Raw genomic sequence first — 23300 nt, forward strand, 5'->3', positions numbered from 1 at the left:
TTTAAAAAAGCCCAACCAGTTCTGTAGGCATAAATAACAAAACAATGTATAACATTCAATGGGGAGATGCATTGAAATATGGACTCTAAGCATTATAACAATCTTGTGGATTACGAGAACAAAGGAAGGATGTGGAAGCTCCGGAGAGGGCGCAGAGCAGGTTTACCAGGAGGTTACCCGGATTGGAAAATAAGTCTTATGAGGCAAGGTTAGCAGACCTGGGACTTTTTTCTTTGGCGCGAAGAAGGGTGAGAAGAGATTTAATAGAGGTCTACAAGATTAAGAGAAGCATAGATAGGGTGGACAACCAGCGCCTGTTTCCCATGGCAGGAATAGCAAACAGCAGAGTATATGTTTACAAAATGAAGGGAGAAATGTTTAGGGGAGACATCAAGGTTAAGTTTTTTTGTGGAGAGTTGTGGGTGCCTAGAATGCCTTGCCAGGGATGATGGTGGAGGCTGAAACATTAAGGGCATTTAAGAGACTCTTAGACAGGCACATGAATGGAAGAAGATTGAGGGTTACAGGGTAGGGATGGTTGAGAACTTTTTTTTAAAGGAATATATGGGTCGGCACAACATTGAGGGCAGAAGGGCCTGTACTGTGCTGTAGTGTTCTATGTTCTATGATTCTGTTGTTCACTTCCTTGTTTCCATGAAATACAGCTCACGAATTAAAGATTTTGACAATACTCTGACATGGCTTAGATGTGCTTAAAAATTGGATCCATTTCTGTCTGTTGTAAATTATGCTTTTAAAAAAAAAAATTCTTTTTTTTAAAGTGTGTGTTTCTTGCATGCATTCTGCTAATAAGGACATTGGACAAGCTTACTGCTGCATTTTGCCTTAATACAGGTTTCATTTGCTGATTCTATTTTCTGCATTTAATAATACCGTCAATGTGTACAGATCATTTTAATTACCTAACAACAAAAATTGGCTCAGAACTTTGCTCCTACCTATGCAATTTATTTAAACTGAAATGAACACATATTGCTCAAAGTAATGAATCATATCATTTAAAGGTGTATATTTTATGAATCATTTCCATTACCTCTATGAACTTCACTGTATTTAAAGAGTTCTACTGTCTAGGGCACCGAGTTTTATTATGTGTCCCTGCTCTGATTCTGGCTCATTCTGAGTCTGGTCACGGTCCTCTATCATGTACCCTGCCATTGTTTTTGTTTTGTGTCTTTCCCCCTCCTCCACTCTCCATTCTCCTCAATTTCCTGCAACCTCACCACCCCCATCCTCCTTTTCTATGCGGCAGTCCAAGGTGGACATAGAATTATCTCTTTAACAGGTGCTGATCCATTTCTCATTCAGTTGCTGAAGCAAACTGGATATGTAGCAGTGAAATGTGATGTGTAGTTTTATAATTTCTCAGAATGTTTAAATCACAAGAATGCTTGTTTCAAGCCAGGAGCACCTAACTACAATAGTTTTGTGACTTCAGGTTTGCCATTAGGACTGCTGCCACACATCTATTTAGTATAGTCAACAAGCCTAACTCAATTTTCCATGGATTGTTTGTGCAATATGCAGAGTCTAGCAATGGGTGGGGGGGGGGGGAAGCAATCTTCCCACAGTGACTGATAGAGTTGGATGTAGTGCACGATGTACTGATAAATATCTGCACACCTGCTCAGAAGAATGTGTTCATTTGTGAACCTAGTCACTCCTGAGTGTCTGGGTCCCTTAAATATTTGATTATTTGAATGTCACCTCAGCCTTGCACTTATCCCTCACACTTTGTTGTCCATCAAACTGATCACAGCAGGTTAAGGCCAATAGTTAACAGCATAACTTTATTTAATGATTGTTTATGCAATACCAATCAAAGTCTGACTCAGAAATGGAGCAATTTAATTTATTCATTTCCATTCATTTTAATAAATTAATATAATTTTAATATAATAAATTATTATCAGATTTTAAATTTGTGATATATTTAATGTACTTTTAATCAAAAATTCCCCCCTCATCTTTCATAGACCCATTTTGACTTCAACTCACATTCCTTATTTCCTTTCAAAGCCTATCTTTCACGAACTAATGAAGTTGTTAATCCCAGTATTTTATAAAGTCCTGATATTCATCTTCATGCAAATTATTACATCCTTTTTGCAACTACTGTCGGTTGCATAATAGAACATTTAAGTTCATTGTAAGCTATGGTACAGCTATTCCATTATCAGCTCCTAATTTTAGCACATTTAGGTGTAAAAATATTGCAGATTGAAGACTACAAGAAAAAGTCTAACAAAGACCTCTCTCTGTTCAATGTTTAATACACCAAATCCTGTAGAAACTCAGCAGGCCACACAGCATTCTTTATAGCAAAGGTATATAACCAACATTTTGGACCCAAGCCCTTTGTCAAAGTATGAGCAAAAAGCAAGCTAGCACTTGAATAAAAATAAAGTGGGGGGAGGGGCAGGAGGAGGAACACAGGCCAACAGACAAGAGGTCATAGGTGGATAAGGGTGGGAGGATAGAAGAAATAAAAAAGCTGGGAAGTGATAGAGGGTGGTGATAGCTCTCTGAATAGAGATGTAAGGGGGTAGAGTGCTGGAGGAAAGGAGGCAAAAGGATAGGGAAAGAGAGCGAGTTAGGGGCGGGGCCTAATGGAAACTGAAGAACTCAATATTAATGTCATCTGGATGGGGAGACAAAATATTGTCTTGTTCCTCAAATTTACAGGTGGCCTTGGTTTAGCAGTACGTGAGGCCATGGACAGACTTGTTGGTGTGGGCATGGGGCATGGAATTGAAGAACAATGGTTGGCCACGGGGGTGGGGGGGGGGTACCCACTATTGCAGCGGTCAGAGCGAAGGTGCTGAATGAAGAGCTTTGTTAGATACCACATTTTAGTTTTTCTATCCCTATGTACTCTCTAGAAGAAAATGTCGTATCTGAGTTTTCTGCCTTTGGAAAATTGATCCAGAATTTTTGTCTAGAAGGAGACTAGAAAAGATGCATTGACTAATTTCTGTTTTGTTCATAATGTGTCACAACTTTATAATGAATAAACTTGCATTTTGGGGCATCTTTTAAAATTGATAAGCAACAGTTTTAAAAATGATTTGCATAACCTTATGGTTTTAAAATCAATCAGATCCATTTAATTGATGAATCTTAAATCACTTTAAAAAAATTTAAAATGCACTCCTGCTGTGTTTTTTTTTCAACGTTGCATTATTTTGTATTAATTTTGTCAGATGTTGCCTGGATATTAGCAGATAACGCTATTAATTATTTAATTGTTAACAGTCCTTAGATGCAGGTAGATTTCTGTTCAGTTATATCAAAAAAACTGCAGCTGTTGTCGTTTGAATTAAAATAATGCTGGAAGTAACAGGTAAAGCAGCTTCTTTGAAAAAGATGTTTCAGATCAATGAACTTCAAAGCAAGGATTATTTAGATGTGCAAAGTAGTGGATTGTGGATGGGATGAGAAAACAAAGGGGGACGGACTACTAGGGTGGAAGGTCGCAGAAATTGCTTAGTTTTAAGTACCTATGGTCTGAATGTTTCCAATACCAGTTTCTAATTTCCAATTTCCAATATATTAGAAAAAATAGAAGGCAGAACTGATAATATTTCTGAATTGTCTAGTTTTAATTATCAGATCCTATCCATTTGCTCAGGAGATTTCCAGTAGGGGAAGTGATTTCTATGTATTCTATCAAACACTTAGAATTTAGTAGTTTATAACATGTCATTCAGATGCACCCTTAGCCTTGTATACAGAGTCTGTCCTCGTTTAGTCAAGCATCATTTTGGTATGTCAAGCAAAATCCTTCAGATGCTGGAAATTGAAAATGAAAATAGAAAATGTTGGTAATATTTGACATTGTGATAAAAATGTGTTGCGCACAGATCGAAGTGTAGCACTCTGATGAGGCCTAACCGAAGAAGGAATGATGTAACTATTTTTGTATTTGACTACACTGTAACGTTTGCCTTGAGGCTGGAAATCCATTAGGCTTTCAGACAAATAGTTGTCCTCGTTCAAAATTTTAGCAGCAGAAATAAACTTGAACAAAGCTGGGATGATGCCAAAGAGAAAGCAGATAGCTATTATCCTCCGGTTTCATCATTTGTCATTTTACTGTCTTTTTATCTTTCTGTTGCTCCATTAAATCAAAGAATTGGGAACATTCTGTGACGTCTTGAAGAGTCACTTCATACCAGGCATCCCAGTCAAGTCACAGATCCATGAAACAAAAATAGAAAATGCTGGTAACATTCAGCATATTAGGCAATATCTATAGAAAGAGAAATAGAACTAATAGTTCAGTTTGAGGATCTTTCCTTCATTCTCTACAACTTAATGAAATGTTGAATTAATGCAAATTTCAGCCAAATCATTAAAAAATCTAAATACAAGGCAAACTGTTTAATTCTTTCCAATTTTTTTCCACGTAAACGATGGGACTTCTAATATACTCCATTTTAACAACAAAATTGTCCCTCAAGAGAACCAGAGGTGACTTGTGCAACTGAAGAATGAACTCAAAAGCTGCACCTTGACTTCCATTCCACTGTTTGAAAATAAACCAGGCTGTTTTAACTTCTTTGAAATTCTTTCTCTCCTCCCTACTATAACAGGAAAAATGATCATTAAGAGAAAGTCAACAATAAATCAATACAAAATACATTACTGTGCTACAACCTTGTTGGAAAATCTTTGTCATTATATAGACCAAAAAAACAGGAAGTGGCACCATTGCAGTTGTCGTAATGGAGGAAGAATTGGATGTGGTACCAGGAAAGATTTGGAACGTGGACTATTCCATCTGGCAAATAAAAAGAGGGGTATAGTCAGGACATCTGCCCTTAGCTAGTAGGAAGTGAGAGGAGTCAAAAGACAGGTTCTTCATGTTTTGCCAGGTGGATGAAAGTGTTGGTGGAGGGGAACCATTGGATCTTTTTTCAGTAAAAAGTGGAGCCTTTCTGATGGGGTATCAAGGGAGAAAAAGAGTGGATATCCAAAGTGAAGGTTGAGGTGTTAGATGCCAGGGAATTGGAAATTGTCAAAATGGTGGAGGTCGTGAGGTGTCCTGGATGTAGGTGGAAAGGGACCGGACAAGGGGAGGCAGGTTTGTACTCAATGTATGATGAGATAAATTAGAGCTTTGAACTTTGAAGTTCAGTAGTCAAAAACAGGCAGAGACAATGTGCCTACCAGGGCATCCTGTTTATGGATTTTGGGTTAGAGATGGTGTTGGAGGGGAGATCTGCCACAGGTGCGACAGGCAGTGGCCTGGTGTGGTGGGATATGAGCTGGGGAAGGCAGTAGGAGGTATCCAGGAGTTGCTGTCTGGCCTCTACAAGATGGGGGCCAGTCTGATAGACGACAACAGCATCACCCTTTTTAAGTTCTCTTGGACCATTTCAGACACTGCCCTTTTCTGGATCTCTCTCTTTTTTTTAAATTTAGACTTGCAACCCAGTGTCAGGCCCTTCCTGCCCATGGGCCCAGGCTGACCAAATGCACCAATTAACTTACAAATCCCTTTTTTTTTGAAGGGTGGGAGTAAACTAGAGCTCCCAGTGGTCACAGGGATAATATATAAACTCCTTACAGACACATTCTGGATTTGAACCCAGCTCACTGGCTCTGTAATAGCGTTGTGCTAACCATGCCACTCTTGTTCTTGTCTCATTTATTTCATTTTGAATAGCTTCTTTTGATGTCATAGAGTTCTAGCATTACTTACAGTTTAAAAATAATTTAATTAGTTCATTATCAGGCAAGTGTCCAAAATTCAATACTTCTTAATTTTAAAATTTTTTATTTACAGCACAGTGGAAGCTGATTCTGGCCATTTAAACCCTTGCCACCCAATCACACCCAAATGAACCTACAACCCCATAAATTTGGAGGGTGGGAGGAAACCAGAGCACCAAGGGAAAATCCATGCAAAAATGGGGAGAATTTACAAACTCCTTTCACACAGTGCAGAATTCAAACTTGAGTCACCAGTGCTGTACTAGTGTCACACTAACCGCTACGCTCACTGTGCCTGCAAATGATAACTGATGTAGGATCAGATCTAATATGGACGAGCATCATTCTAAATTACCATCTTTCTGCTGGTTGGAGGAATCAGAATTAGGAATAAAATGTTAAATTTAGAGACATGCCTTTTAAGAGTGAGGTTAGAAACTACACCCAAGTGTGCAACACACTTTTAAAAAATTGTTACGGCCACTCAAGAATATGAGAAAGTAACCAATGTGCATATCTGGGTCCTTACTCATGGTTTTATGGGACATTGCAAAGGGCTGAAGAGATCAATGTTCTACTCCTATGACTTAATGTTAATGCATTGTAATTAAAAAATGATTGATAAAGCCTGTTGGTTCCTGTTTTCTTTTGGGTGCCAGAGATATCTATAGTTGATGCTGGATTGGAATTAATACTGTATTGATAAAGGTGAAATCTAGATCATTACATCCTTCTGAGCATCTTTCTTCATTGCTGACAAACACCACCACTTTTGCTGCAAATATGGAGTCCATAGTTTTCATAATTTATTGTTTAATGAAAGCTTCTTTAGTTATTTTCTCTTCGCATTATTCAGTCCATTTCAGAACAATCTGATTGCCTCATTAATTTATATTGTAACCTGTTCTTTCTCAAATGTCCATTAACACTGCTTATTCTTCTGCCTCCCAAAGACAAAGTGGGGTAATTTTAGAGGCCTACTAATATAGCAATCAGCAGGTCTTTGGCATGTGAGAGGAAGCCAGAGCATCCAGAGGAATCCCATGTGGATTCAGAGAGAGAAGGTACAAACGCACCATTAACGCTGCAATGGTCTCGACATGATAACTTTTGGTGGTTCTCCAACCTTGTGTTTCGTTTGTTTTGTTTTGTGAAAAGTGAAACTGAAGTTTTATCTGCTGCTTTAATTAGATGCCAAAGATCCAATAGTATCCCAATGAAGAGGATTTGGAGAGTAATGTTCAATGGCATTACTAAATCAGGTCCTCTTGTTATTACAGGTACACAATCTTTTATCCGGAACCCTTGGGGGACAGTGTGTTCTGAATTTCAGACTTTTCTGGATTTCGGAAAGCCAGATTTAAGCCCACCTGAATTGTGCTGCCGTATCCATCCCCACCCCCTTCTAGTCGCCCTGCCGTCTCCCCCCACCCCACCTCGCCTGCCCGACTCACGCTGCCAGTCTCTCGGCCGCCCAACTGGTGCTGCCGTTCTCCCCCCTCGCCTGCCAACTTGCGCTGCCGACCTACTCCCCACCTCGCCCGCCCGACTCGTGCTGCCGGTCTCCCCCCCTTGCCCGCCTGACTCGTGCTGCTGGTCTCCTGGCCACCCCACTTGCGTTGCCGGTCTGCTCCCCTCACCTGCCCGACTCGCACTGCCGGTCTCTTGCCCACCCGATTCGCACTGCCGATCTCTCCCCCTTGCCCGCCCGACTCGCGCTGCTGGTCTCTCCCCCTTGCCCGCCGACTTGTGCTGCCGGCCTACCACCCCCTCGTCCACCCAACTCGTGCTGTCGGTCTCCCCCCCCTTGCCTGCCTGACTCGTGCTGTTGGTCTCCTGGCTGCCCAACTCGCGTTGCCAGTCTCCCCCCCCTTTCCTGCCCGACTCGCACTGCCGGTCTCTTGCCCACCCAATTCGCACTGCCGGTCTCTCCCCCTTGCCCGCCGACTTGCGCTGCCGGCCTACCACCCCCTCACCCACCCGAGACGTACTGCCGGTCTCCCCCCCTCGCCCGTCTGACTCGCACTGTTGGTCTCCCGGCTACCCGACTCGTGCTGCTGGTCACCTCCCCCTCGCCCGCCCAACTCATGCTGCCGACTTCTCGGCCACTCGACTTGCTCTGCTGGTCTCTTGCCCACCCGACTTGTTCTGCCGGTCTCTTCCCCTTGCCTGCCCGACTCGTGCTGCCGCCTCACTCCTCACTTGCCAGATTTTGGAGCTTTTCGGATTTTAGATGTCCAGATAAAGGGTTGTGTACCTGTATTTCATTATGGTTTGGTGTGCACAAAGTGTCACTTTTCCTAAATTAAACAAATACCTCCAGCAACATATTAAGTTGCTGTTAGTTCTTTTGGATGTCCAGACATCACAAGAGGTAGTATTTGAAGCTAGTTTAATCAGTTCTAAAACTATACCTCTGTGAATAAACTATATTTCTTTAAGGCTGTGTTACCCAATGTAACTTAAAATAGAAAAATGGAGAATGCTTTCAACAATTTCTAAAACTATTAACATTTGAGTACAAAGAGGTGATTTTAATATTGCCATCTTTTTGTACGTTGATGTGCTGCTAAATATAATTGAAGGGCTAAAACTATGTATAGTATATTAACCCATGTTTGAATCTGATACTCTGTTAAACATTACAATTGCAGGCAGGATTTTGTTGCATTCAAATCAGCCTATAAGCATTCAGACTGGAGCACAAGAAATCTGTACTGATGATGTGTATTCAATTAATTTCAGTTGAACAATGAATGGAATTCTGTATTAATTTGAGCACATTTTATTCTAATGTAATTTATAAATTAGAATCTTGATATATGCTGTCAGTTAAATTGTAAATTTAGGTTCCTTTGTGATTGATTACATAATATCAGTCGTAAATCCCTACCCTTTAAAACAGTTGTGGTATATTCCAGAGTGTATGCCAGCCACGACTGTGTATCCTGCAAATCACATTTAGACTTTGGGTGTTCTTCTGCTTGAGCAGTGGAGAACTGACAGTTCAGTGTTTTGAGCTTGGTCTGACAGCCACAGTCTCGCTGTATTTGTTTTTTTTAAATTTTGAAGATGCAGATTGCAAAAGCAGCTTTTTATCTAAGGTTTTGATTCGTTCAATGCAGTGCTTCTGGTTACATTGCTTCCTGCAGTAATGTCAGCTCCAGGATCTGCGGAGACCAGTGAAAGGAACTCCCGTAGGTTAAATTATTCAATTATGCCAAATTTTGCTGCGGGTGTTAAACCTTGATCTGGTAACAAGGCTGTTTGAGACTTTATAAGAACAGGAACATGGAGGAGACTGTTATGTTTAACATCAGTATACCTGGATAATAATTTGTGCTATTTGGGAAAAAAAAGCGTATTTAATCAGAACAAATTACTTAATGCTTCTACTCAATTCATGCGTTATTGTATGTTACTGATATAAGTAAATATTTGTATACAAATTTATGTGTTATGTAACAAAATCTATTTTCAATTCTAGTCTATTATAAAATCTTGGTAATGCTGCCAGTACAAATTGATCTACTTAGAATAGCAGTTTGGAAATATCCATAATGGCATGAATTCAGCAAATCAATGTTACAATGGCAGTATTTCATTTGTTTGGAAGCAGATGTAGAATCTTTAGAGTGAAGAAGGATTGTAGAGTATTGTGAAAGGAGTGCAGAAAATTGAATTTTGAATTAATTGATAAAAGTGCTGTTTACACTTTAATGATCATTATATAAACTGCCCACGATAGCAGAGGAACTGGTGGTTGCATGTTCCTTGATTGAAAAGTAATTTAATTGTGTGTAAAGAGCTATATCAGCTTCAAATCTTTTGATGATGATGACCTTTAAATGGGAAGGTTTGGGTTCATACATTTGTGTACAAAGGTTTAAGCACTTTTCAGGATAGGGGGTTGGAATCCATACTGTGAAAACTTTGTGAACCACTTTTAGTGATTCTCCAATCTTGTGTTTTGTATGTTTTGTTTTGTGAAAAGTGAAACTGCCTTTTATTAGATGCTAAAGATCCAATAGTATCCCGATGAAGAGGACTTGGAGAATAATGTTCAATGGCATCACTAAAGCAGGTCCTCTTGTTGTTATTTCATTATGGTTTGGTGGGCACAAGGTGTCATTTTTCCTAAATTAAACAAATACCTCCAGCAACATATTAAGTTGCTGTTAGTTCTTTTGGATGTCCAGACATCACAAGAGGTAGTGTTTGAAGCTAGTTTAATCAGTTCTAAAACTATACCTCTGTGAATAAACTATACTTCTTTAAGGGTGCCAATACATACAAAGAATGAGATTTGAGTATTACATCATTGAGAACGATATTCTATTTTACACGTTGTTCAGTTGGATAAATATCCACCTTAAAATTGAGTAACTACCACATTCCTAAATTTGCGCAATCTGCATGCACCAGTTTGGTTATTGGAAGATGAGGTAAACTTTGAGTAAATGTTTAGGAACCCAAGCTTGGAGAATTGATTATATAGTTTAACAAACAATATTAATAACTGCTTGAGATGTTTGCCATACTCCGTAGGGACAGGAAAAATGAGAATTTAAATACTTGTTTTTAAAAAGTAAAGCAAAATCAATATTCCTTCACAAGTAACTAATTTGCTTTGAACCTGAAGGATTGCTATTCTTATTGCTCTATTGCTTCAGGTAACTCGGTGGCTTTCACCCGAGATCCATGGTTATTCAACTCCAGTCATATTACTATAGAGCTGCCTTTATGTTTATGACCAAGATTCAACTTATTTCTTTTGTTCCCTGTAAGAAACATTCTCTAGTTGTTTCATCATGGCAATACTTAAAGCTGTTATATTTACCTAACTCTAAGTCTCACTGTTAATTTTGATAACTTTTCATTTCTGCATATATTTAGAAATGTTTTGTTTTATCTTTGTATACTTGGTGCTGCGTTTTACTGCTTTAAATTGTTTTGCTGAATATTTTTTTTGGTGCCTGTTTTTCCCGTAATAAAGGCATCGTGATGACTGTTGCCTTGTGATACAAACAAAGCGGTTTCTATTTTACTTAGTAGCTTGAACTGTTTTAGAGAAAAGGCTTTGTACTTATCTTTATAGTGATGAGAAAATGATCATACCCTTGTGATGCAAAGTATTCTTAGTTTTGTCATTTTTATTTAAATTTAGACATACAGGATGGTAACAGGCCATTTCGGCCCACGAGTACGTGCCACCCAATTTACACCCAATTAACTTAAACCCCCCAGTACGTTTCGAACGGTGGGAGGAAACCGGAGCCCCCAGGGCAAACCCACACAGACATGGGGAGACCGTACAAACCACATACAGACAGCGTGGGATTCTAACCCCAATCCTAATTGCTGGAACTGTAAAGGCATTGGGCTTACTGCTATGCTAACTGCGCTGCCCCTTAAAACCTGCCATTTTGAATTGGATTGGTAGTTTTGTTTCTGATGCCATCTATTAGTAAAAGTACTCAGAAAGGAACTGCACTACCCTAAGGGGAAACACTTATGTCACTCACTGTAAGTCTGAAGCCAAATTGCGCATCTAGCTGTCATTAGATATGACAGCTATGTTAACTTGCTAAGTCAATGCATATAGTCATAAATAATCATACTTGTTGTTTGAATTTTATTTGGACATTTCAGCTATAATTTAGTCATTATAATTGGATCACAGTGTTATTTATCCCATTTTGTAACTGAAACGAAAAATTCTGCCCCACTGTCACTTGTCAGGGTTGAAATCAATTCTATAATTACTGGTAGATACATCTGTTACTCTCCTTCACCAGAATAGTGTACTACTTCACTCATCATTTACCTTCATAAATTCACTTCTCTTGTATAGTCCTTTGTCCAAGAAATTAGTACTGAATACAAAAGCAAAATGCTGCAGATGCTGGACATATGAACTGAAACTAGAAAATATCAGAAATAATCAGCAAGTCAGAGATGACCTTTCATCAGGGCTTGGAATATTTAGAGATTCCAATTTTAAAACTATTCCTAGATTCCTAGATTTGATTTTGACGAACCGTATTTTTCTCTCCACAGATTTTGCTTGATCAAGTTTTTCTTGCAGTTTGTTTTTAGGTCAGACTTCCAGCAATGTTCATACTTAGCTTTTGTCATGTTGACACCAATGTGAGGTAATAAAATAAGTACAGTAATACAGTACAACTCCGATTATCCAAAATGGTTGGGACTGGGCCCATTTCAGATAAATGTTTTTTTTTGGAGAACTGGTCATATTTTAAAAACGGCCCAGTAGTGATAGCAAATCACTTGTAACAGTTTTTATACAACAACAAACAACAAGGTAAGGCTTTTTAAGTATTAAAATAAAGTTTAATTCTCACAAAAAAAAACTGGCCACTGCTGATCACTGACACTTCCCCACTGAGGCCCTCTTTGTGCCAGGAGCCTGAGAGTCCTGCTTCTACCCAGGAACCCGAGGCCTGCTGCTGCCAGTGCCGGGAGCCTGAGGCCCTCTGCTGCCAGTGCTGGGAGCCCGAGGCCCGCTGCTGCCAGTGCCGGGAGCCTGAGGCCCTCTGCTGCCAGTGCTGGGAGCCCGAGGCCTGCTGCTGCCAGTGCCGGGAGCCTGAGGCCCTCTGCTGCCAGTGCCGGGAGCCTGAGGCCCTCTGCTGCCAGTGCCGGGAGCCTGAGGCCCTCTGCTGCCAGTGCCGGGAGCCCGAGGCCCGCTGCTGCCAGTGCTGGGAGCCCGAAGCCCGCTGCTGCCAGTGCCAGGAGCCTGAGGTCCTGCAGGGAACCCGATGTTCCCGGTCAGTTTAGCTCCAAAAAATATTTCAGATAAATGAGGATTTCAAGTATCCTCGTTTATCTGAAAAAAAAATTAAAATTTGGATAAATGAGGCCTTTGGAGAATCTGATTTTGGATAATTGGAGTTGTACTGTATCTTCATTATTTTAATGGCGTTTAATTCACTGATTTTTTCTGTCTGCAGGTGATTAATTATTTTATAAATGAAAGCTGAAATAAACTTGATTCATGTTAATCTTCCTTACCAAAAAATCTGTCAGTATTTGTTTTCCATTTATTCCATCTGAATTGGTTATTCTGATATGTTTCTGTAAAATTGTAACAGATGTTTACAAGTCCCTCCACCTTATTCTCTTCTATATCTTCCCTGTCACAAGGCAGGTATTAAGCCACCATGGACAAATTAAAGGGTAAGTTTTTATTAAAGTTGAGCTTTTCTATTCATTTTAAATTAAAGAACCATCTCATGACAAGGTCAATGGATATGGTTCAAAAGTGGCAGAACAGAAGATTAAGTATCAATCCAAGAAGCCTAAGAGTACTAAAATAAGAATTTCCGAGTCAGTGGAACTGTATGGATAACTTGTAGTGGCAGGAGGAAGATTGTTTTGACTGTACATGTGCCTGTATGGCAGTTATTAGAGAATTGACTGAATCATCCAAAATTTAGCACCAACCCAGCTGTCTGGTTATTGGTGGACCTAGACTCATTACCCACAGTCTGCGCATAATTTACCTTTTATGGATCTGGAGGACCAAGGAAACTGACTTGCCATACCTGTGAAGTGGAATAGGTTCCAGGTGGAGGGTAAGCCCTTGGTGCAGTTTCAGAGGCACTGCCACTGAGATCCAAGGCTTTACAATTTTTAAATTTATCTGATTGAGACATTTAAATCTACTTGGAGTGAAACAAGAAATTCTGCAGAACCTGGGGTCGTGCAATACCCAAACATGCTGGAGAAACTCAGCAGGTAGGCTGGGGACAGGCTTGAAATGTTGATTACCTTTTGCTTCCTTTGGCCGCTGCGTGATCTGATGAGTTTTTTTCGCCTAGGCCTGAAATGTTAGTTACCCTTTGCTTTCTGTGGATGCCTCATGACCTGCTGAATTTCTCTAGCACATTTGTGTATTATATTTAAATCTAGTTAAATAGTTTTCATGTGATTTAAAAAAAAACAAATGTAAAACATTAATAAATCATTTAAAGCATTGCAGATACCTCTTTCAAATTTGATGGGGTGAATGTGAGTTCACTGTTCATATTACTAAACCTCTATGATGTAAAGCTGAGTCAGATGTGAGCTGCACCTGGACACATTCTTCTGGTCACAATTCTACTAGTGAGGTCACTATTGAGTCAGGTAGTAGAATGGGCTGCCGACGTGCTTGCATCTACCCTTTAAATCTTGAACTGGTATTTGACTGTGCATAGGTCATAGAATATCTCCAGACATGAATGTTTCTCACTAACATAATTTGACCGATTGTACTTCAACCTTCTGTTGGCTCTGTCAGTTTTTGTTTGTTTTGATTGCACTTGTTTAGTATCAGATCTACTCTAACCTCCCAGATCTCTTTCAACACCATTTCTGGAGCTTGTAGAAGAATGTGAATTAAATTTCATCTGCCATAACTCTGGCCATTGAGTGTATTTCACTTTCTTTTGCATTTGCCTTTTTCTGTAGCTTCTGCACTTCTTAATTAGGTTTTACTCATAAATTTGATTGCTGTGCTTCTGAATCCAAACAAAGTAGATATACCAAGAAGAGAGAACTGGGCTGAAAGGGAAGTTAGTTGTTTGGAGGAACCAGCAGAATTTGCAGATAGTCTTAAGCAGTTATGAAAAACAAAAACTTTTACTGATAAATTTGTTCAGTCAACAGCCATTAACATCGATTGCCTTGCTTGGGCCTGCTACCCATAAAAAAATGAGCCTCTTCTAGTTTGTCCTTTTACCATGGCCTAGACGATCACATCACGAACACTGTGTGCCACCTGGTCCCAAGTTAGGAATTGTCACTCAAGGTTTGTGCTACAGAAATCACAACAGATGTACAGATATGTATTTTTTGGGGCAGTCAGAGTATCACATCTGTTTTGAAGTTGCAGGCTGGACCTTCAGTGGTACTTTGGAGAGATTATCTACCTATCAAGATTGCAACTTGATTGGTGCGGGATTGACAAATTAATAATTCAAAACATACTTGAAGGTTTTTCCTTTATGCTGAAGAATGCAAGTGCCTACTTATAGCTTTTATGCAGACACTGTCCTGGAGGACTAACAGGGTTTTAGGAACGGTTCAAGACTGCATCACCACCTTAGAATGATCAAGAGATAGACGCAAAAGGCAGTCAGGCAGAAAACTGACAAATGTGTTCTTCCATGTGATCTCATCCGGTATTACCTTTTAAGAAAAATCTTTAAATACAAATTACTGCTGGGTTTGCTCAGACTAAGAGTTAGTTTTTTTTTTAAAAACAAAGAGTAATCATCCATTAATACACTGACACACATATTATTTTGCAACTTTTTTAGATGTTAGATGTTGATATGGTTCATCAGAACTTGCTCTTTGTAGTTTGATAATATGGCTGTGTAAACTAGTAATATATAAATTCATGTCTTCCTTAATCTAGCAGATGATTTCCTGGCTAACACCCGAGATTCTGCTTTCTCTTTAAAGCCAAAGAAATTTATCAAAATGAAAAGCTTGGTGGAAATTTTTATCGTGACGGATTCATTGATGTTCATTCACAGAACACTCCTTTCCAGCTATGTGTTTTACAAATAAGTACTTGTGTTTCAATCAATTCATCTTTTAATTCATAATTTGGAATACAGCAAGGTTGTAACTTCAAGGTAGTGGCCATATTATTATCTCTGTAGACATATTCCAATTATTCTGGCTTTCTAACTTTCCTTCATCTATAGCAGCACAGATCTCATTTCAATATGCAATGCTACAGTAGATCAATAAGTACTTTACAGTAATGTAAAAGCTATAAAATAATCATAGAGGGAAGGACCTACCTAAATTGTGTGCACTGAACCCTCCTCACATTCTTCCTAGCACATTGCTGGTCCTGTTAATGTTTTTTTTTAAATCAGTATTCTCCCATTTCCTTTCCAGATTCGTATCTGGAAGGGGGTGGGGGGGAGAGTAGAGAGAGGGAAACAAGGGGACTGAGTCTGGCATTACTTGACACTCATGGCTTGAGGTAAGAAATTGTGGAAAGAGGTATTCTCAAAAGAAAATATTGTGAGATTGCCAATTTCTATAAAATTGCACTTAAAATGATGCTATGTGTGGAAACATTTTGGTGTTGAAATTTTTGAGACTCCTATACTTTTAAAAAAAAATTGTATTAGCTTGATGTATTCATATAAAACAGCCAGATTGATGTTCTTGTTACGTTGTTGTTTGGTTTTTATAATACCCATAGACTAATGAGATGGCCTGGTTTACTTTCTATAATATATTTTCAGGTTGTAATACAATACCTCTGGGTTAAAAAGTTCTGTGCTGTTTGATCTAATTCAGTATTTCAAAAGGGAGATGTAATTAAATGGGAAGGTATGACATTGGAAACCCTGGCAAATTTCTGCAGATGTGTGGTGGAAAGTGTCCTAACTAGCTGCATCATGGCCTGATTTGGGGGCACCAACACCCCTGAGTATTGTTAGTGATAGTGGACACAGCCCAGGACATCACAAAACCCTCCCCCCCATTGAGAACATCTATTGGGAATATTGACATTGGAGAGCAGCAGCAATCATCAAGTATCCACACCACATAGCATATGCTCTTTTCTCGCTGCTACCTTCAGGAAAGAGGTGCCACAAGACTTGCACCACTAGGTCAGGAACAATTGCTACCTATCCACCATCAGACTCTTCAACAATAAACTCAATCAGGGATTCATTTAAGGACTCTTACTTATGCACTTTATTTTTTTATTTCTGTATTGCACAGTTTGTTTATATTTCTTTATTTGTTTACATGTGTACGTCGAGTACAGTTTTTTTTTGCTCTATCATTAAGAGGTAATTCTGCCTCGCCCGCAAGAAAAAGAATCACCATGTGATGCCATATACACCCTGACAATAAATCTGAAACCTAATAATATTTATATGTAACGAAGAACATTGTTGAAGGTTAAGCAGTGGGTGTAATTGGATTTCAGTAAGGCATATGTTAATGTTCCCCATGCAAGGTGCTTTCTGAATACAGAATAGGCTTGCCCTGAGAAGACAGAGGGTGGTTGTAGATGGTTTGTATTCTGCACGGAGGTCGGTGACTAGGGATCTATTCTGGGACCCCACCCTTTGTGATTTTTATAAATGGCCTGGGTGAGGAAGTGGAAGGATGGGCTAGTAAGCATGCAGATGACCTGAAAGATGTCAGTGTTTTGGATAGTCTGGAGGGTTGCAGGATGCTAGGATGCAAAGCTGGGCTGAGAAGTGGCGCATGGAGTTTAACCCAGAAATACGTAAAATGGTTTAGTTAGGTCAAATATAAAGGCAGAATACAATGTTAATGCGAAGACTCTGAGTAGTGTGGACAAATCGAGAGATCTTGGGGTTCATAGGACATTCAAAGCTCGTGCCCACTGTTGATGGTATTAGTAAGAAAGTGTATTAGCCTTCATTAACTATGGGATCCAGTTCAAGAGCCTTGAGGTAATGTTCCAGCTAAATAAGACCTTAGTTAGACTCCATGTGGAATATTGTGTTCAGTACTGGTCACATCATAACATAGTGCAGATGAGATTTACAAGGATGCTGCCTGGAATGTAGATCATTCCTTGTAAGGAAGGGGTGAGTAAACTTGGTCTTTGGAGCAATGGAAGATGAGGGATGACCTGTTATAGTCATACAAAATGATGTGAGGCATTAATTTTGCAGAAGACCAGAGGCTTTTTCCCCGCGGCTGAAATAGCTAATAAAGGAGGGCATAGTTTTAAACTTGAGGGGGGATAGTTTTAAGGTGCTCCAAGTAAGTATAGGGGATGTAGCAGGCAAATTTTTCAGAATGGTGGGTGCATAAGATGTGCTACGTGGTAGAGGCAGGTAGAATAGGATCTTTTGAGTGATTATTAAATAGGTACATGGAGCTGATAAAAATGGAGGGTTATGTGGTATGAAAATTCTAGGCAGTTGTTAAAGTAGGTTATTAGGTCAGGCAACATTATTGGCCAAAAGGCCTGTACTGCAGATTTCTATGTTCTCATTTGGCTCAGAAAGGATAAATTCTTTGGTCCAGTGGATTGAGCCATGAATTTTAAAACCCTGTGAAAATAAAAGCAGAGTCGATATTAAGCATTGTCTATTTTGAAAATGGGATAAAGATTTTTAGGGAATGTTAACCCAACAAATATCTCATTGGAAATTGATTGCATGGACAGCTGAAGAAACAAGAGGAATATAGAGGCAGTCCCAAGGAGAAAAATTGTTCAGCCCACTATAATACACTTTAAAGGTAAAGGTGCAAGTGAATTTGGGTCATGTGCTTTGGGCGGATAACTGAGAATTAACCATGGTAATTGGAGACATCATTTGTGTCTGGAGACTATATCTGAAAGTGAAGACATGGAGCATAATGGAATACCAGAGGTCCCAGCACCTGCTGGTGCTCCTTCTGCCTGCATACAGATAGAGCATAAAAAGAGAGGCTCTGGAGATGATGACAGCCAGAAAGGGTTTGTTGGAGGCTAAAGAATGGCAATAGGACTGCCTCGGCAGTGGACTGGGTGGGATTGAAGAATTCAGCTGAGGATCCAAATGATTACAACAGGGCCATTACGGACTTTATCAAAGCAGCTGTGGATGAGTGTGCCCCCACCAAATCGTTCAGGGTTTTTCCTAACCAGAAACCCTGGATGATCAATGAATCAATGAATTCAGGAACCTGCTGAGAGCCAGATCACAGGCATTTAAGACCAGAGATCCAGAACACTACACAAGGATTACAACCTATGGAAAGCCATCTCCCGGACTAAGTGGATATTCCAAATGAGAATGGAAACAACAAAGGAAACCTGAAAGCTGCGGCAGGGTGCAAGTGATGTAATCTGTTACAAAACCTAGTCCAATGCAATAAGAGACACCAAAGCTTCTCTTCCAGATGAGCTCAGTGACTTCTATGCCCAATTTGACCATCACAACAAGGAAGACCCAATGCGCACCCCCTTTTCCCCTGATGATCCAAAGATGACATGCAGGCTGCCTTCAGGAGAGTGAATCCTAGGAAAGCATCCAGCCTGGGCGGAGTACCCAGCTGAGTACTGAAAACCTGCACTGACTAACTGTCTAATATTTTCATGGATATCTTAAGCATCTCATTCTGACAGGATGTAGTTCTCACCTGTTTCAAACAGGCTTCAGTTGTACTACTGCCTAGGATGAGAGTGGTAACCTGACTAAATGTAGTTTTTTGAGAGGCCGGTGTTGAAGTATATCAGCTCCTGTATTAGCGACAACATGAATCCATTCCAATTTGTATACTGCCGCAACAGGTCGACAGTAGATGCCATCTTATTGGCTCTACTAAAAGCCCTGGAACATCTGGACAGCAAAAATGCATAAATCAGGATGCTCTTTATTGACTGCACTTCAGCATTCAACACAATCATCACCTCAATTTGATAACAAATTGGGTCTTAATGCCCACTGTGGATTTCCCCACCAACCTCAATAAGTGCAGATTGGGCAAGAACATCTTCCACACTTTCCATTAGTGCCCGAGCACCACAGGGCTGCATACCTCGCCCCCTGCTCTACTTGCTTTATATCTACGACTGTTTGGCTATACGACTACATTTACAAATTTGCTCATGATATCACAGTAGTGAACTGTTTGGACGATGAGTCAGTATACAGGAGGGAGATTGAAAACTTGGCTGAGTGCTTTCAACCTCGTCACCAAAACCAAGGAGCTGATTATAGATTTTAGAAAGGGAAAACCAGAAGTGTATGATTCAGTGATCATTGAGGGATCAGAGGGGGAGAGGGTGAGCAAATATAAATTCCAGGGAGTTGTTAACCCAGAGAACATTTCCTGGACCCAACATACGTACATAGTCATCGTGAAGAAAGCACGTCAGCACCTCTATTTCCTCAGGAATCTGCAGAAGCTCCGTATGATGTGGACGTGAATTGGCTTGTCAGTGCAAGGAAGGTGTGCCGAGAGCTTGAACAGAATACTTGTGTGGAGGTTGTTACAGAGCATAACAAAAATGTATCAACTTCCATTGCTGCTGTTTTTCCAGGCACACTCTTTAAGTTAGCTTGCAAAAATTCCAGACACTATAGCTTGCAAAAAAAAACCCAATCAACTAATAAATCAATGTTCAAATCCTAAATGACGAGCCCCATAAAATGTTACGGAGTCCAGAGGACCCCAAAAACCAGCAACAATAGATATGTACTACAACACAGGGATACTTAAACAAAAGTTGTTTTTAATTACATTTGAACAAGAAAACAGAATTGAACTTTAACTTATTACTTAACCTACCTAACTACTTAATCCCCCCTCTAATACTAAGTGCAGGTGTGTGTAATGTATATTTAAGATTTAAAAAGTTCTTTGGATCACAGTCCAATCTCACTGGTAGCAGGCAATTCTTGTACTGTGCACAGAAGTTAGCATTAACAAAGTTCATAGTCTTTGGTGCTTAACAGACAAATGGTTACCACTCAGGAGGGTTCTTGTTGGTTTTCAGAGAGAGATTCCTTTTTCCAAGACATCCACAACTGATTTCTTCTCAATCAGTCTTGCTGACGAAACTTGCCCCCTTCAGGGTTCTCCAGATGATCCTCTTTCTTTCAGATCACCTTTCAGACCACCAGTCGTTTCCTTTGACCAGGCAGCCTTCCAAAGTTTGCCATCTTGTCCTTCTGGAACTGATTTCTGTCTCCTCTCTCTCTGTTTCACACCCTCCATCTCTGAGAGTAAAACCCTTCTCCTCTGCCTGCAGAGATCACATGCAAGCTGCTGTCGATACTTTGTTGCCTCCTGCGAAAAGGATTCTGCAAAAGTCCTGCAAATATTCTGTATTTTAAAATGTGTGTGCGCAAGCTACTCTAACAGTTCCTCCCAAACTACCTCTAAATACTCTGTCACAAGGTGAGTCAGGTTGTCAGCATGAGAAAGGTGCACCGAGGGCCTGACTGGGATTGTTGCGTGGAGATGAGTCAGGTTGCCTTGGTGAAGATGAGAGAAAACATTCAGCCAGCAGAACACAGCAGCTGTTGGAATAAAATTTTAATAAAGTTACATTGAAATGAAATGGTGACGCCCAGGATGAAGATACACCAATGCTACTCATCACTGGGGCACCTCTCCAAAGTGTCGCCCTATCCCTGTCTTGTAAGAGTCTTTATTAGTGTTTAGTAAGGCTTTATCTGTAAACTTGGGGGAGGATTAATTATGATGGTAGTGTGGTTTCTGTAGCGGCTAGCACAATACTTACAGTGCCAGCGACCAAGGTTTGAATTTAAATTTTGTAAATTATGGGAATTACTTGATTCAAGTGAAATATACATAATTAAAGACTACAATACTGATTTTTTTTTTCAGATTACTTTACACTTTGCACTGTCTTTTGTCGTTTAAATGGGGTGTGTATTTGTTAATCATTGGAAGAGTGAGTTTCAATAAACCATAAAATTTTCATTTTAAACTTCTGGAACAGAGCCCATTTGAGTATTTAATAATTTATACAATTATTGGGAAATGTATTACTAATATGTATATACAATTAGAAGACACAATGCAGAAAAAGAAACTATATAAGTTACAAAAAAAGGAAAAAAGATATAAATATACAAATTCATGATGAGGCCTGATCAAGATTGTGCCAAGAGAGTGTAATTAATACATTTAATGTTAGATATCAAATGGTACAATATAATTTTTTACACCAATTATACTGCACTCTGTATAAATTACATGGACTAATTCAAATTCTTCTGACAAATGTTCCAGATGTAACAAAGAAACAGGAACCTTATTACATGCAGTTTATTCTTGTAAAAAAAAAAGTGGGAAAATTTTGGGAAGACTTGAATATATAATTGGAACAAATTATGAAAATACAGATATCAAAATATCCCAGAATATTTTTGCTTGGAGATTTATATGACACTGATACTAAATTGAAGTTAGACAAATATCAATGAAAATTTTTGAATGTCCCAATAGCAGTGGCACAGAAATATATGGCAGTAACATGGAAGTCAGATAATTTTATAAGGTTGGATAGATGGCATACAGAAATTCAAAATTGTATACCACTGGAAAAGATTACTTATAATTTAAGGAATCAATCTGAGAATTTTTATAATTTGGAAACCATATATGGATTTCATCAGTAAGAGTCTATCCACATCGTCCATAACACCCACTCTTCCCAATTAATATGTACAGGCTAGAATAATAGTGAACGATAAATAAATTCAGTGTTTTTTCTTTTTTCTCTCTTTTTCTTTTGGGGAATGAGGGGGATAAAAAGAAAAATATATATATATCATTTTGTATCATTTTTATTACATTGTATGATGAAGAATTGTATCTATTGATGCAAATGAAAAATAAAATTTTCAAAAAAAAACCCCATAAAATTCTCATTTCCAGCATATGCGACCCCTACAGGTGCTGGATAATGGGAATTTTACTGTATTTATTTATTTTTATTTACATAGTCAGTTTGTTTACATTTTTTTGCATTCTTTTGTATACATATCTTTCTTTGAGTTTTCCTTGTGCACTACTGATAAGTATAAATTCTGCCTGACCTGCAGGAAAAAGAATCTCAGGGTTGTGTGATGTCATGTATGACATGACTGATGATATTTTTGAACTTTGTGTTATGATTAATGGAATCTGCATTGGCTAGATCTTTGCTCCAAAGACACTAGTTGAATCCCACTGTGGCTGCTGCAGAATTTAAATTCCAGTAATTATATTTGAAAACTAAAGCTACTACCATTATGATTAAGAGACTACCAGGTTGTTGTAAATGCCCATCAATTTGGTAAGGCATCCTCAGCTCAGCAGCAGCTCAGGATAGATAATAATTGCAGACGTTGCCTAGCGTGTCAACAGTCTATGAACGAATCAGTAAAAGTAGTTTTGACATGACATCATGTTATTTGTACTCTCAGAAAATCTGTGGAATTTACTCAATTTGGAGGGTAGTCTCATTAGTTTATGATTTATACTTGCTAGCAATTAATCGAAGAAAACAGAATGATTTCCCTAAAATTACATAATGTTCATGATCATATGTTGGGCGGTATGATTAGTATAACTGCAATGCTGTTACAGTGCCAGCAACTGGGACCAGAGTTTGAATCCTGGCCTGTCTGTAAGGAGTTATACATTCTCCCCATGTCTGTGTGGGTTTTCTCTGGGTACTCTGATTTCCTCCTATCCTTCAAAATGTACTGGGGATGTAGGTCAGGTGGGGAATCAGTTTAGTTTAGTAATGAAGATTGAATGAAGCACCACATCTCCATGTGCTAGTGTATTTCTATTCCTAGAATACACAATAGATAGGTGATGAGGATTGAAATGAACTTGCTCTATGCTCTGAACATCGGCGAGAAGGTTTATAAAGAGGAAACACAAGGCTACCACAGCAGTGAGCCCCACAAGTTCAAACACAGAGAACAAAGGAAAAGAAGCAGAAACTACGACACAAAATGGTGGAGGGGCAGTTTTCAAAATTCGAGGACTCAGAAGAATACAGGTATGACTATGTCAAAAGA

The 23300-nt window shown here is 39.3% G+C and overlaps 1 protein-coding gene and 1 long non-coding RNA gene across 4 annotated transcripts in view; one reads left to right on the forward strand and one right to left on the reverse strand.

Moving 5' to 3' along the window:
* Nucleotides 1–23300, forward strand: part of dtnbp1a (dystrobrevin binding protein 1a) — a 289385-nt gene that overhangs the window by 185217 nt on the left and 80868 nt on the right. The gene's annotated exons all lie outside the window — the stretch shown is intronic.
* On the reverse strand, nucleotides 3603–13817 carry LOC138751306 (uncharacterized). 2 transcript variants are annotated; one of them, XR_011349809.1, is made up of 3 exons: nucleotides 13746–13817; nucleotides 11567–11663; nucleotides 3603–4273 (listed from the first exon to the last, which is right to left on the reverse strand). It is a non-coding gene; the product is annotated as an uncharacterized lncRNA (long non-coding RNA). The 2 variants fall into 2 exon arrangements; XR_011349810.1 differs by lacking the exon at nucleotides 3603–4273 and adding an exon at nucleotides 4398–4607.

This window comes from Narcine bancroftii, chromosome 1 (genome assembly GCF_036971445.1).
Source record: "Narcine bancroftii isolate sNarBan1 chromosome 1, sNarBan1.hap1, whole genome shotgun sequence".
NCBI classification, from domain to species: domain Eukaryota; kingdom Metazoa; phylum Chordata; class Chondrichthyes; order Torpediniformes; family Narcinidae; genus Narcine; species Narcine bancroftii.